Source organism: Vicugna pacos, chromosome 1, assembly GCF_048564905.1.
Source record: "Vicugna pacos chromosome 1, VicPac4, whole genome shotgun sequence".
Taxonomy (NCBI): Eukaryota; Metazoa; Chordata; class Mammalia; order Artiodactyla; family Camelidae; genus Vicugna; species Vicugna pacos.
This window is the reverse complement of record NC_132987.1, coordinates 104,362,503-104,379,913: the sequence shown is the minus strand read 5'-3', so window position 1 is coordinate 104,379,913 and position 17,411 is coordinate 104,362,503. Positions and strand designations below refer to the sequence as shown.

At 36.1% G+C, this 17,411-nt stretch overlaps 1 pseudogene; it reads right to left on the bottom strand.

The window, feature by feature from the left end:
* Positions 1–8,484: 8,484 nt before the first annotated feature.
* On the bottom strand, positions 8,485–16,601 carry LOC102540190 (ribosomal protein S6 kinase beta-1 pseudogene; annotated as a pseudogene).
* Between the last annotated feature and the right edge of the window lie 810 nt (positions 16,602–17,411).

Genomic DNA, 17,411 nt, shown 5'->3' with positions numbered 1-17,411 from the left:
GATTTCAGAGCACACGACTTGTGTTGTCCGATCTGCACAATTACCGTATTCCTGAGCAGGGCTGACCCAAGAGTGTGTGGAGCTGTAAGCAAATATCTTTTGTGGGAACCTTACATACATGTAAATAATTTGACTTTTAAAAACGTGTTAAAAATGCCTGGACTCATGTGGGATAAAGTGACTTATTCATGAAGATTTAAAATAATAGGTTGCAAGATTCTTTGTAGTGTATTTAGCCATCTTTTCTTATTCCAGCCCAGGGATCATCTGTTATTTTTTAATCATCAAATATGCCATTTCTTGCTAATTTTATAACTCCTACCATGAGAAAAAGGTAGCCATATTACACATAGTGACATGATTTTTCAGTCTGTTTGAACTGAAACAATGTGGACCTGTTTTGGCTTTATGGTTCCTTAATACCGTTTATTTAATTCTGTGTCACCCACTGCACCACACGTGGATGCTGACTTGAAATGACTCCCTCAAATGCTGTGGACTGTGCTTCATTCGTAATGACCATAAATGCAATCTTGTCCAGAGTATGCAGGAAAATTTGAATGATAAGTACTTTTTCAGTCATGTTATATTTACCATAGTATAAAAGTAGAAGAAAACATCTCCAACCACAAATTGTCTTGGATGCTTTGGGCAATAATGACTGCATTTGTAAACTGTAATCTCTTTCAATGCTGACACTGCACAGTACTTTTCTCCAAATCATGGAGCGGGGATGGGGGGGTGAAGACGAGATGAGGGGTCAGAGATGGAATGAGAAAAATGACCCCATTCACCCAAGTAGTTTCCATCCCTTCCCCAGCTCAGATTATGACCTACCTGGGAAAGTGTGGCATCACATTGATCAGAGGCAAGATCTATGACCTGGTTTGGAAGAGCCCCCTGGTGCTGCAGAGCAACACGGAGTGCCTGGCAGCGATCGGGGTGTGTGGTGGGAGGGGCTGAACTGTCCTGAGTGTCGGTATTGGGAACGCACAGGGCGAAGGGTGTCTTCTGTCTCCTCAGCCACCCTTGGGTGCTATAGTCAAAGGAAGCACTTAAGTTGGAACGTGAAGGAACAAAAACTGTCACCAAAACTCACACATGCATGTCAAGCCCCAGGATCGGTGGTGGAAAATCAGTACTCCAGAGCCCCACATTCTTTCTGTGAGTGATAGTCACTCAAAATCAGCAACAGCCTACATTGAAAGAGAAGCATTTGGGTTAGGAAGCAAAGCTTCCAACAAAGTTCTTGGCAGTGACTTAAAGATTATTATTTTTAGCTTCAGAGTTTTGCTGCCATCAGAATTATTATTGTTGAAGAAAATAAAACAATTAATAAGGAAAAAGCTGACCTGCAAAAATAATCATACCTCAAAATTAGATTAAACATATTTCATCATAAAAATGTGTTCAAATCCTCACCTAATTACAATAATAAATAGATAAATTGATAAAAGATGAGTAGAAAACGAATGAATACATGCACCAGGATTGAAAATATTTTCTAATTTCAACTCCAAATCTCTTTGACGTAACCCACACTGCACACATCAGTGTTTCTCCTAATGCTCACTATTGAAAAAATACATTATTAGTCTTTCTACTAATTTTAATCCTGTCCAGCCTCAACTGTCTGCCACATTCCCCATATTTCAGTCACATAATAGGCAATTATTCTATGCTGCATCGATATATTTGCTGTTTTCATTTACCACAATAAAATGTCACTTCTTCATGTAAATTTAGATTTGCATTACTGAATGCTCTTGCCCTTATACCAGTAATCTTTATACTCCATTGTGGGTGGGGTCAATGGAGGAGGAAGTTAACTAGGATCCCTGAGAGTGTTTTGGAAGTGAACAAAGATTAACACTCGTTTAGTATCATGGTTTTTATTTTTAATTGTTCCACTTACAAGTTACTTCTGCCGGCAATGAGACAACATCTTTGAATTGTATTTAAATAAAACATAGGTCTTCTAAATTCATATTTCATTTTTTTAGATAAAGTATAACTGGTGAATTCTGCCCATAACAAGATTTGTGTGCTCTCTTCACCAATCATTTTTCCTCTAGATTAAGAGCAATGCTCAAAAAAAAAAAAAAGCTCCAAGACCACCCTCATTAATAATCACCTTCATTAAATAAAATATATCCTCTACTGAAATAAATATTAAAATGTCTAAGGTATACCTTTAATCATCTCTTAGCTAATACACTAGTCTGGCACATGGGAAACACAGAATGGGCACTGGGTCATGGTTGCTGAATGACTAGGAAAACAAAATGTTCTTATGGTTTCTGTAAAACCTTGAATTTTTTGTTTTAAATACAATTTTCTTAGCAAAAAAAAATCTCTACAATGTAATATCTTTCTTTTCTTCTTTCTTCTTATTCTCTCTCTCTCTTTCTCTCTTTTCTGTAAAAGTCTTTGTGATGATTTACTTTAAGCCTATACACTATTATGAAAATTTGATAGGAAAATAACATTGATACATGTAATTCAGGAAAGCCGGGAATTGGTCTCCATAATGTAGAAACCTGGACCTAGGTTAAAAAATTGAGTGTTTTTTTTTCTTATTTTTAGGAAATATTGAAACATAGGCTTTAGGGGACCCTCAGCAAAATGGACATAGAGAAGTAGAACTAGAACTGTGGACACATTTCGAAAGGCATCCTGTTCTGCTTATAGTAAACATAACCAGTTGTTCTCACATCTATCATTCTATGAAAATTAAAACAACCTCCTAACTCCATACAATGTAAATATTCAGCAGAATCTTTTGGGAATTTTCCCAGCAAGTAGATTTTCGTATTACTATTCTCTGACTCAACCAATATACAATCTCAGGACCAGAGGTGAATCATGATTTGTGGCCACATTCCCTTTGCCAGTGACTGGGCATGCTGTGACATTCTAGGTATTAGAATGTGAGAATGCATTACCTGGAAGCGCTGCAGCCCTCTTGTACCCATGAGGTATTCCAGAAATACAGTAGGAATAACAGAGCAGAAAGATGACAGGGACTAAGGTCTTTCACGATGTCTTTGATCCAGTAAATTAACCAACAGAAAGGCTGCCCTTGCCTGGACCATTCTAGTTACTTGAGATAACAAATCTCCTTATGGTTTTATCCTTTTTTGTTATTTTTCTTTTCTGTGACTTATACCTGAAATCATCTTCATTGACAAAAATGTACCTATTAGGAAAACTTATTATTCCCATTGCTGAAATCTTATGTGAATGGCTTATTAATAATTAATTTATGAATGACTTAATTTATGGACAGGGTAAACAGATTGATTTAAGACTGATTGATCTAAGACAGATTTAGCACTTAGATATTTCTATAAAACCCATTAAACATGTATTATGTGTTATACATTATTTGAAATACACAAAAGGTTAGAAAAAGAAATAATCTCTACCCAAAAGCATGATTAAGTGAGGTTATAAAATCACAGCCTAGCTGTATTTGAGCTATGGGTAAACTTGCAAAGAACTGGTACATTTATTCTCTGCAAATGGATTGTTTTCAAACTTTGTCTACGTGCAGTTATTTGACTGAATTGCATATTTGGCCAATTTATTTTTCAGACAGCATCTATGTCCTCACCTGTTGCTTGGGAAATCTACAGGCAGCTTTTAAAGAATAACAAAGAACAAACATTCCAAAGAAAAAAAATCTATCAGAGACTATGCTGAAAAATAAATGTATAAAGAAAAATAAGAGAGAAACCAGATTGAATCCACTCAGTTGTCTAAGAAATTACCAATTATATGTAAAATTTAATAAACAGAGATGTAATTATTTATGGCTCCAGAGATCTGGATTTGTCCTGAAATAGCTGTGTGGTCTTTATCAAATAATCCCTTCTCCAGGTGGTCTTAATTTCATTCTTAAATCAAATCAGACAATTAGAGTCCAGATAAGTGATTTGGTCCCTTGGAAAACTGTCTTTCATTGAGGAAAGTTATCAAAAGAGGGAATTAGAACTCACTAGGGTATTTTGAGGACATCTGTCTGTACAACCTAAGAAACTCCTTAGAGGCATTTCATTCAGGTATTAGTATCAGGAAAACAGACAAGCAAGCAAATAAACAAATGGTATGCCCCTATGCGAGTGATTCTTTTTTAGCTTAAATGGATTAAGAATCTCAATATCAAACATTTATTCTTTTGATTTAGCCACCAAGAACCTACAGAGATCAATTTGAAGCATTTATCCCCTGAGCTTTCCCCAACCCTGCCAGCTTTATTAAGGTATAATTGGCATCTAACATTGTGTGAGTAAGGCGGACAAGGTGGTGATTCGATACACTTATATACTGCAAAGTGTTTATCACAGTAAGGTTGATTAACAGGGCTTCCACCACACACAGTCACCATTCGGTTGTTCTTGATATGGTGAGGAAAGTAAAGGCCTACTCTTCCAGCAACCTTTGAGGATAGAATACAGAATTGTTAACTAGAGACACGCTGCTGTACAGTATTCACCTTATAACTGAAAGTGTCTGCTCTTTGACCATCAACTTTTTTCCTGCCACCAACTCCAGCCCCCAGCCCCTGGCAGCCACCATTTTAAATTCTGTTTACCAGTGACAGTAGATAAGTACTCCTGGCTTTACGTTGCCTCTGACTTTTACATGCTTCTTTCTTCTACACCTCAGCTCCCTCATTTATCTAACTGAAACTCATGAACTGTATCTCTTTTTGTTAGTATTTGTGAGTTGGGAGGAGACAGATGCCTAAGTTTCCTTAACTATAAATCAAGAAAGCTGTGTACAGAGATGAGCTATGTGATGTCTTTGAATTTTTAAAGTTCTATTTATCTGTTTCTTCTTTCCTTTAATTTGCTGCTAATAAGTTGTGACATATATTTATTGGTATTGATATTTCAAAGGAAGCCACTTATTTCTAGCTTTAAGAAAATAACATGAATCAAAGGAAATCATTTGAACTAGAAAGATTAGTTGTACTAATCCAAACTAGTCATTCACAAAGGTAATTAAGAAAATATCTAGCTAAAAAAAATATAAGCCCACATTTTATTAGCATGAGTTTTTCTTTCGTGTCTGTAAGACAAAATGCACCATAGCATATTTATTTTTCTAAATATAGTGATTTTTATAAAAGGTAATAATTACAACTTATCCTGTTCTGACTTTTCTATGGCACACTTGTAAAGAATTATTTAGGCATGGGCAATTTCATTTCCTTAATCATGTTCATGTATCAATGATGCATGCAATATTATCTATTTCTCACAGTTTTAAAGGAGAATATTGTTCTAGCATATGCTCCACATGGACAAAATATAATGCTACTTCTCAACTAAAGTACAGACAAGTGAAACTAGATTGAGGAAGCCCTTCAATATAACATTAAAGTCTATTTGGGATTCTCTTCCAGATCTTCATTCTTCTTTGACATCCCTTGGAGTCCATTTCAAATGTGGTTATCAAGTTCCATAAAATAGGGAAATAAATTGGTCTGATTGTGTAAAGTAACATTCAATTATAAAAATTCAAATAGCATATGTGTAATCTCTTCGGAGTTTTAGTGCTAGGACTAAGAATTAGAAAGAACATGAATCCTAATGCTTTTGAACCAGTGTTGTGTTTCGTTTTGTTTTGTTTTGTTTCATAGACCAAAGCAGGAGCAGTGATTAGCTTAGGTTCAGGGAAATTGGAGCATCTGGCACAACATTCCTATAACACAGCTATCCCCCCTTGTCTGTGTCTCCAAAGCTTAGGCAAACCGGCATATGAGTCTTTTTCATTTACTGTAACCACATCCTCCCTTCCCCTTATTTGCTAATTAGTCTGTTATCTAAATTTCCACTTAATCTTGCTGAAAATAATATTTTATGACATATAGAATATTTTATAGGTTCCCCATGGAGCTCTCAGTCTGAAATATTTTAAGATTTTAATTATTCTGATTTAAAATATTTTTGTGAAATTTTTAAAAGTTACTTACACGCATTATCACTGTTAACCTTGATTTTTGTATAATATTAATATATTCACATAATAGAAATGATTAAACTGCAGTTTAATTTCCCTTTCAAATTATACTCTAAATCATGAGGCTGTCACCCAGAGCAGGTGGAGTAGTTGACTACTTTAGTAAGGCAGTAGGTTTGAAACCCAAGTTTAGACCATAGAAGGAAAGAAATATTTCAAATTCCTAAAGAGCCAGTCTGAAGGATTCAGAGCAGAGAATTCCAACGTGGAGGGAAGCCACATGGGCTAAGTGATGTTTATTCTTTAGTTAAGGATTACATGACATGGCAAAAATAACACTTTTCTCTTCTGGTGTGGATTAAGAGAAAAGAAAAAGAAAGAAAACAGGGAAGGTAAGTGACTAAAATTATTTCTGTTCTTCCGTCTTTGATCTGGTATTAGGTAAACTGAGCCAAGGAGAAAGGCACAGGGAGTGTGGCTGTATTGGGACAAGTGTGTCCATGGATGTTATCGCTATTCAGGGCAGTCCTGCAGAGAGGCTCCGTGTCACAGCCTGAGGCACAGAGCTGGACGAGGGGTGCAGCAGAGGGTCAGGAGTTCATGGGCAGGGACAACAAAGTAACGTCTGGAGCCCTGCTGCCTGTTTTTATAAGAAAAAAGGGTTTATCAGGACATACACGTCTGTCATTTTATATGTTGGTGGCTTATTTAGCTTCAATGGCTGAGTTGAGTTTGTTGCAATAGAGACCAAATGCCCATAAATCTAAAAATATTTACTCTCTGGCCCTTCAAGATAAAGTTTGCCAATCCCTGTTCCAGAGTTTCAGCTGGCCACAAGGTGAGACCTAATATATGGGTCCAGGGAGAGCATAGGGAGAAGTTATACCAGCATGCAAGGAATACAAGCGCTGGGAGCCATGTCCATGCGAACACAGGTCTGTGCCTTGCAAACGATGGAATATGACACAGGCTCCTACCCGCTTCTAGGTCCAGTTATTCACAGTTCTGTCCAACACACTGGTAGTTTGAAAAGTGGTCATTGGAATATTTCCACCATGTAAATTGGACAAGTGCCACAAATCAGAGCATTCATTCATTCATTTTCCAGGGAGATTGTTTTTAAACATTTACCAGCACACCACTGCTCAGAAAACTGAAGTCAGAGTTCACCGCCAGTATTTAAGGACGTACAGGCTCTCTCTCATACTCCTAAATCCATTTAAATGCGCTAGAAGGAATGATAGAAATCCACGTGATTAAGCATTTTTATTAAAAATATTTAAAATAAGAATTACCTATGGTTTTAATTGTGACACTAGCCTAGCATACAAAACAGTTATGCTTACAACAGTTCACACAGCTTAATATCAAAAAACCTCAAACAACCCAATCAGAAAAATGGACAGAAGACCTAAATAGACATTTCTCCAGAGAAGACATCCAGATGGACAACAAGCACAAGAGAAGATGATCAGCATCACTAATTATTAGAGAAATGCAAATCAAAAATACAATGAGATTTCACCTCACGTCAGTCAGAATGACCATCATTAAAAAGTCTACAAATAATAAATGGGTGAGGGTGTGAAGAAAAAGGAACCCTCCTACACTGCTGGTGGGAATGTAAATTGGTGCAGCTACTATGGGGGAGAGGACAGTGTAGAGGTTCCTTAAAAAACTAAAAATAGAGTTACCATATGATCCAGCCATCCCACTCTTGGGCATATATCCAGAGAAAACTCTAGCTCAAAAAAATACATGCACCACAGTGTTCAGAGCAGCACTATTTACAACAGCTAAGACATGGAAACAACCTAAATGTCCATTGACAGATGACTGGATTAAGATGTGGTTTATATATAAAATAGAATATCACTCAGCATAAAAAAGAATGAAAAAATCCCATCTGCAACAACATGGATGGATCTAGAGATTAGTATAGTAAGTGAAGCAAGTCAAAGACAAATATCATATATCACTTATACATGGAATCTAAAAAAAAGATACGAATGAATTTATTTACAAACCAGAAGTAGACTCACAGACATAGAATCCAAACTATGATTACCAGATGGGAAAAAGATACAGGAAGGGATAAACTAGGAGTTTGGGATTAATATGTATACACACTACTATATATAAAATAGATAAACAACAAGGACCTACTGTGACCGCAAAAGAATATATTCAATATCCTGTAATAACTTATGATGGAAAAGAATCTGAAAAAGAATGTACATATATATATATATGCATAATGGAATCACTTTGCTCTACACTTAAAACTAACACAACATTGTAAATCAACTATACTTAAATAAAAATAAATAAATAAATAGTTATGCTTAAAATTTATTGATTTATTTATCATTCACTTATTCATTCATTCATTCCTGTATTTGTGTGTTTCTGTTACTTGGCACGTCAGCTCCTTGTTTCCCCAGATTAGATTTTTGTGTAAGAAAACTTCCAAATACACAGTGTTTATATATGCCTATATACAGTAACTTTTATTAAGTGGGGAATATTATATACACAGATATTACATCATTTTAAAGCTTAAACATCATGAAGTTTTCTCTTAACATTAAATACTCTTAAAAACATCATTTTAAAAAGCAGGCTGATAAATTTTCTTTCGCTTTCTCTTTTTATATTAGTAAATGTGATTTTTCTTTTTTATTTAAGATATTCCTGCAGGAAGAGATTAGAGATCTTCACCACCATCTAGAAACTGAGAGGGTGTCTCTTGGGCTCTAGTCTCGGTAAGGTTCCTGAATAAAATACAACTTGCAACTTTTAGGTTGTTTGCATGTAAATCATCAATTGACAAGTTTCTTTTGTCTTTGATTCCAAATTGCTGGAAAAAATTTGATCAAGCTTGCATACTAATTTGTCCTTAGTTGCAAGTATTACAGATAATTGCATACTTCACCTAATGAAAGGGTAACTCTTCTTTGATACAATCAGAACTCAACATGATCCATAAGCCTATCCTTAACACTGTCAGTTTTGAGCTATCAACTTGAAAATTCTTGATAAGATTGCTAAGATGTTGCTAAGAATCAATTAATTGATGTGCTTAAAATTTCTGAAATACCATTTAACGTAAGTTCTTTTGCCCCACTGATTTTTTAAAATCCATATTTATATGTTCCCTGCCCAAAGTGTTCTATATAATGACAGTGGCTCTTTGAGACTGTCATTTTGATTCACCTTGCACACTTTCTTTCTCCATCTTTTTTGTCTTAAATTTCTGAAAAGCATTGCTCTGTCATGTTTCATACATGGTGCTTGCTTGTTTGGAGATCATGGGAAAATCTTGTTTTTGCATGGTCTTGGGCTTGGATGTCATGTTGGAAGTGGTGCTGTGGCAGTCCCCATTCACGGTCACATCCATCCACTCTATTCCACTTGTTTCTGTTAGATATTCTGTGGGGGCCTGAGGATTTGTCGTGCTGGTTGAAGCACCTTTTCCCCAGAAAGCCCCAGGAGAAAATTTGACTGGACTGACAGGTGTTCATGCCAATATATCTTTGAGGTGACCAGATTTTTGGTCCAAAGGAAAACTTTTCTTTTACATTTTCAAGTACAGAGATGGAGGCACATATGTAAAACCCAGAAAGACCTGATTGGCGGTTTCACTGACAGCTAAGTCATCTGGGCTGTCATCAAGTGTTTGATGTCTACACTTTGAATCAAAATGACTCACATCCTCTTCAGACTGCAGCAGAGTTTTAGAGGGGGCTCCACCTTCCCGGCCCGCAGCTCTTGCCCGGTTAACGTGCCTGAGGAATGGATGAGCTTGAACTTCTCTAGCATCCACAGGACCGGCTCCGGAGATGAGAAGCAGCCATTTCTTTTCAGCAGCTTTTTAGTTTCCATGACCTTGGTGATTGAGCATGACTTTCTCTGGCTTCAGGTCACTGTAGATAATCCCTTTTCGATGTAAATGTCCCCAAACCATGGAGATTTCTGCCAAGTAAAAGCAGGCTGTGTCTTCCATAAATATTTCCTCTCTTTCTAACTGCATAAATAATTGTCCTCCACTGAGATACTGAAGGATGAGGCAGTGTTTTCCACCAGTCCGGTGGGCACAAATTAAATCCACAATGGGGGAATGCGTTATTTCCTCCAGAATATTCCCCTCTGCTTTTGGATGAGCTGTGTCTTTAGCATTTTTTACTGTCCTCCCCTGTGTAAGCAACTTCGTGGCAAATACTTTTGTAGTGTTTGTCCCTGTTACTTTTCATACTTGAAAAACCTTTCCATAGCCCCACTTCACCAAGTACTTGAAGTAGCTCAAAACATTCTAGCCTAATTTTTTTCTGACTTGTTCACACTTGTTTCTGAGATTGCAAGTTCCTTACAATTCTCCATGTCAAGGTCTTATGGTCCAACTCTTCCAAGGTCCATGCTTTCATTTAACTGACCCCTTTCCTCCAGCTCATCATCAGAGTCCACGTCCTCTGGCTGGTCCCGGGCTCTGTCAAACACTCCTGTCATGTCCTCCCTCTCCCTGTCTTGGAAGTCTGGTGCTAGGGAGAAGTTGTCCCCGCTCTGTCATTGCTTCATGAGCTGGGACCCACTGCAGCAGGGCACCTGCTGCCACCATCAATTGCTGCTTGTGCTATCTATCTATTTATGTCTACCTACCTACCTACATACCTACCTAATTATCTATCATCTATACATCCTCTAAGAGAAGGTTAAGGTGACACAGACTAGCTAGACAAAAAGGCTCAGTCTTTGATCCGTACCTGAAGTGACAGAGTGACAATATACTTTCTGAATAGAAAACAACACAGAAATCACAGAAATAGAACCTTGCAATGGAATATATTGACTGCTGAAGGGAGATGAGGAAGGCTGTAAGGAGGACACTGAGCAAACACTTCTACAATTTGAACAATTCTACAATTTGAGCACTCCATCCCACCTGCACCCTACTTCATTTCTTGCAGAGATCCGTGCTTCTCTAGATACTGCCAAGAATTTGCCAAACTGTTGTTGAAAAAAAAAAAAAGATTACAGATCAGGCATTTTCAGAACATGAATTTTGTCATTTACTTAAGAACTCTAAAGTGAAGAATATGAGTGTGTTTAATCACCAGCTAGAAGCAAAGAATAATCACTACCAGTTTTGAGATCTGTAAACATTCTAAGCAAAATTCTCCTAAACAGGACACTTACTTCATTTGAAAGTTGAAACTATTTTTAAAAATTGCTTATGCAAGTATCTTTTACTTACATCTTTATAATTCCTCTATTATTTAAGTAAGCTTATTAAAAGTCGAGAAGCAAAGTAACATGATATTTCTATGTATAAGCTGTTGAGACAGACAACATAGTTTTGAAATCTGGCCCCAGCACTTTATCAGCTTTGTTCCCGAGTTTGTCTCACCACACAGTGCTGTGGTTTTCTCATCTGTAAAAGAGAATAATGGTGATTCCTTCTCCATAGTCCTGTTGTAAGGATGACATAGGTTACTATGTATAAAGTATGTAGAATAGTATATTTACCATAGCATTACTCAATACCTATGGGCTATAACTAAGTCAAAAACAGATTTTAACATTTTGATACATGCTACCAAATCATCTAGAAATGAGGCATATTTTCATTTTTGCTTTATCAAACAAAATATGAAAGATTAATTTTCCAACATTGTTAACATCTCTTATATACTCGTTTTTATTCTTTGACAATATGGTAGGAAATACCGTGCTCAAATTTGCAATTCTTGATTATTCGTAGCTTTCTTTTCAAATTTTTCCTTTGTTTATTTTCTGTGCTCTTTACCCATTGAGAGGGCATTTGTGTGTGCTTCTAAAACACTGTAAAAACTTTCTAATTAGTAATAATATATAAGCACTCATAAAATAAATGGCAAATATTTTGAAAGCATTTCTTCTACATTTTTTCTGATGCTTTATTTTGGTCATGTAGTTTATACTACATATTTTTCCTTTGTAACCTCTCTTTTCCTTTGTGATATCACTTTTACGCTTTGATTTAATCTGATCTCAAAATGAAAATATACATTCTCTAATATCTAATTTGTTTCATTTTTTACAATAAATTATGTTAATCGCTCAGGAATTTATGCCGTAATATGACGTGAGTCTGGGGTATACCTTGATTGTTTCCTAATGAGTTAACCTGTTACCACAAGCCCTCTGACCTTTTATGTGATCATTATCAATTGTTTCTGTTTTACCTTGACTGTCCCATTATCTGTCAATTCAATCTGTTGACAACTGTAGAGGAAGTTTTGTTTCTTTCCATTTACTTTCATAGTCCCTTCCTTGCAGCAAGAGTATGAGCATGCATCCCAATCTTGTCCACTTTCTGATCTGAAGTGAAGCCTTCTGGAGGGTTTCTGGAAAGGTATGCCTACCTGACTGAAAAAAAAAAAAAAGAGGGGGTGATGAGATGGGAAGACAGAAGGCCACCTTCTTATGTCTGGGGTTGGGCCAGGTCACATGATTATGTGATGCTGGATATATAGGACAGCCATCTTGTAAACAGAAGAACGGTATTACACTGACGTAGCATCCTAGCATTCTGTTGAGAAGCTGAAATGTATAACCCTTCAGCCACCTGCTCCAGTCATCTTTTAATATTGGATAATTAAAGTCAGTAATAATATATCCTGCTCTAAGACATTCTAGCTGATATATTGTCTCCAGTGATATAACTGAATTGAAATGTCTTTATTAAATCAGCAGTTGATTTGATTTTTCTTTCCTGGATCCCCATCAAGTAAAAACCAAAGTCCTAAGGTCAATATTCAAATCTCCTTAGAATCTCTCCCCTATTTTTCTTTCAGCCTCATCTCTGGCTAATTATGGAGCTGCATATGCAGATTCCCTTCCTCTCCCCAAGATTATAGCCTCATGTACCAGTCAATCAGTCCTAGCTACAACATCCTTCCTACTCATGCCTTGTTATTGAAAATATTTCTTGTCTTCAAGAACAGTCATGAATTCCAACAGAATTATGAACATGCTTTCTCCCATCATAACTGAAGTATAATGCCTCTTCACTCTGAACATCCACAACAGTTGGCTTATATCATTTAAATGGCAATTTTCCACATGGGAACTGCAACCATTTACAGCCACACAGCTTGTGGTCTTCACTAACATGAATTTAATATTCTACTGTCTGCAATTAACATGAATGTAATACTCCAGAAACTTTTTACCCAGGGAGATGATGTTATAATAACATTATTCATTGTTTTAGGAACTTAATATCCCATTATCTGAGCAACAGACTAGCCTACTTGCCCTCATGACGGTAGATGGCTCCTTCTGAGAATAATAATGCTCAATGCAGCTGAACAAACAAATCTGTAATCTTCAAGTCTCACTTAAACCCTTATTTCACTGTGCCCACCAGTCCTAAATTATTACAGCACAAACTTTGCCCAGTCCCAAACAGGCCCCCTGCATTGGGAGTGTTGGGCAAATATAATTAAAATCAAAATCTCCCAACCCAGAAATTTTTTACACAAAGGTAATAGAGAAAGAGAACACTTTTATTATTGAATGAACATTAATTAAACCAGAATGTGATGTGAATTATAAGCAATCTGTGAGGAGATATCAAAGAAAAAAATTAATCTCACTCTTTTATGCAGACATGAAGATGCAACTCATCACTTACATGTTGAGAGGTTGAACAAAAGCAGGAGGAAGGACAGATTTTTTTCTTTTTAGTTACTTATAGTTAAAATTGCTATTAAACATTGATTTTTTGGTCTTCTGTAAACTGATTTATAAATCATTGAAAATGTTTCTATTTATAAATCATTTTTTAATTGAAAATATTTTAGATGGCATTTACCCATCACACAGACAACTGTTTAAAATGCGAATGAGTGTATGTTGGATTTTCTTGTTTTTGCACCTTTAAAGAGTAATAAGGGGCTTTCATTTTTCATTCTAATTGAAGAGTTGTTTATTTACTTCATTTGGTAATAGCTAGCTGCAATTTGAAAATGTGAAAAAGATGTCATTTGATAACTAGTCCTCAAGTCAGAGGACTTAATAGCACCATTTGTCACATACAGTTCATCTTAACTTTACCTTACTGTTGGCTGTCCATCTGTGAGAGTTAATTGGGTCTATCAGAGGAAAAATAAACTTCTCATAACTTCATGACAGGAGGTAGTTCTGCACTTTGGAGTAAAGTGCCCGCAGAAAGAGGCTCCCACCCTCCTGGAGACCGGGAGTTAAAAGTGCAATCTCTCTTGATGATTACATTTCAAAGAAATAGTCCCCAAGTCCTTGAGAAAGACATTCCCAGGGCATAAACTAACAAAATGCCAATCTAGTCTTCAAAAGGATTTATATGCATTTCAAAGAGTGGAGAAAGTACTTAAAATAACAAATTTTCTAAAGTAAATGCTCAAAGAAAAAGGGAGAGAAATCTCTTTCCTTATTTTCAACAGGGAGAATTAAGCTTCTTATTTCTAACCTATGTAGGTCCTTATGAGACAAGAAGGGGGCAGGGCACAGCCATTCAAAGATTGCTACAGCAATTAACATCAAATTGGTAGAAGATTCAACCCCTAGTAGGCCTTGAGGTACAAGATGGTGGGAGATTTGACTTCTAGCAGATCCTGAGCTTCATTATATGCTCATTTTAATACATTAACATGGCCCACACTCTGTCTATAGAGTGTGCACCTACTTTTACTCTAATCTGAGCACCCAACCCCCTGACCTTGTGGCCTTTCTCTTGCCTTTCGATGTATCTCTCTAAATAAATCTACCTTTACTCAATTGTGGCTCGCTCTTGAATTCTTACCTGTGCGAAGCCAAGGACCCACATTTGGTGGGGCATTTCCCAGGGGCTCAAGTGAGGCCTGGAACATGGCCCTCCTCACGCCCCACATCTGTTTTTCCTGCATCACTTACAGAACAATCATCTTAATTAAGATCTCCCAAACCTTCTGAATATGTTGTCATTGATGTTTTCCTTCTGAGACTCTACTAAGATTCCATCAAAATAGTGGCTACCCCTGCTGAAGTAGTAAACTTGGCTTTGCTTTATCCACGGGTCATCTCGGTGGTATTTTCTGGGACCTGGCAAGTTGGCATTTACTATCTTATACTAATTTTTGAATCTACCACACTTCCTCTACTGAACTATAAACTGCTAGAATGTAAAAAGTGCTTCTTACATAAGTTTATATACTTTCTTTTTCTTTTCTCTGTGGCTAATATAAGATCCTTTAGTTACTTGAATAACCAATAAAACAAAAGATTTTCTCTCATAGCCTCAACAATATCTCATCCATGTTTTGTGATGTAAGTAGAACAAAGTGAACTGATTCTCCCCTGCAGACAATTTATATAGTTCTCTCCTTACTCTGAACACAATTTAATCACAAATATAAATATAATAATAATATCTCTCCTTTAATGTAAACTGAGAAAAATGACTGAAGCAATCAATTACAAAATCCCTGCCATAAAAAATTAGTATTATTTTACCACATTTGTAGCAAAATATATGCAAATAACACTATTCTAACAGATAGAAATTACTAGATTTCCTAATGGATTTTTACAATTACTTCTTATTCATTAATGTATCCCTTCTAGTTCTGATCCTCATGATTTTTGGCTGGTTCTCCATTTTTTAAAAGAATTTGCTTTTTAAAAAGCACTTCAGAGATGCATAAATGAGATGCTTTCTGAAAATGACCTCCCAAAAGAGATCTGCTTTGAGAGAAATCTTAAGCCCTTTCATTTCTAATTAACCCCCTACCCAAGCATTGTACAGTTTCTCAATCATCATAAAAGCCACAGATTTCTTTTCTTTAAACATTCCAGAGAGCAATGGCTCCTGCTGTGACTAGAGAAAGGCAAGATGCCAATGCACTGTTAGTTGTGACCTTTTTTCTCTCTACCAGAGTTATCAAGCAGTAGCTACTTCAAGATCATAGATGAAGTATCCACACTCAAAATGGTAATAAAAAAAGTTGCTTTAATTAGGGAGAAAAACACTGATATTGTAATTTCTTATTTGATACTTTCATTTAACTTGCAAGAAACCTGCTGAGCATGCTGAAAAACATATTGGGGAGTTTATTTGACCTATACATTGCAATTACCAAAAATCTGCCTAGAGAAGCAATTAAAGTGGGCAAATAAGGAGCTTGCATTCAGTGAAAATATCATTCTCAAATGAAGCTAGACATTTATATAATTCTAAAAATACTTGGAAGAGTTAATCACATGTTTTTTTTTTTCCATGTGCTAGACCTTTTCTTGAGTCATGTTTGTTTCTATAATCCTAGAATTTAGCAATCTTTTCAACTGTACACCTTTCCTCCAACTTAGGTACCTACTAACAGAGGAATTAATCATGTATGCCATTCTTTCCAGATTTAAATAAATAAAAAGAAATTGGCAAACATAATATGCTATCCCATATTATAGTCTGAAAGATAAAAACACAAATTAAGAGTAGAATATAAATATTAGAGAGGAACAAATACTCTTACATAACAGGAGAGTCTAACCTTGTCTGAGACTTCAAAAAAACCTCCATAGAAAAAATGACTTAAGGCCTGAGAGATGGAGAGTAGGGCTTTGGCCGGGCAAGGAGGGTGGAGGAACAGTGTTCTAGCACTGGGAGGCTCTGTGATGTGTGACAATTCCGAGGAACCAAAAGAAGATCAAAGGGACTGGACATAGATGTGTGGTGTGGGTTTCGCCTGGAGAGTGATCCAAGGACGAATTTAAAGGAACTTTGAGGTTATAAGGAGGGTATAATATATCCTACAACCAAGGAAAAATTGTTAAGTGTCTAAAAATAACATTTGAGAAGTACAAAAGTATCTGATGTGTTTTAATAAGGTCATAATTTAAAAATTTACAAACATCCAGATGCTCAGTAGAAATAATAATACTTGAAATTCCATATACTTCCTCCCAAGAAAAAGGGAAGAAGAGTAAGCAAGTATGAGGGAGATGCAGAGAAGAATTCTATTAGTCATAAGGCTAATTTTCTGGAGACATCTGTTTTGAGCCAGGAGCACACATTGGTAGGGGATCTCCTGAAAATTTTAATGCCACTCTGTCTGTTGTGTTATTATAGAATAATCCTTAAATTGTAATACTAAGTCAATTAGACCAATTAGGTTATATTTCCAACTTTCAATGTCTAGATAAATGCTCTACAAATTACTTTAATGCTTAACTATGTAAATATGTGATTTAATGTTCAAGGAGTGAGGTTGGTTTTCAAATGTGGCTTCCTAAGTTGATCTCAAATTTACAGTGTACAGAGAAAGAAAATACAAATGGCTTATTTTTTCTGTAAAGTAACATCTTAATCAAAGGAACTGATTCCACCCAGTTGGGACTAAAAATAAAATAACTAAATTGAATTAATGATACACTCGATTACTGAAGTG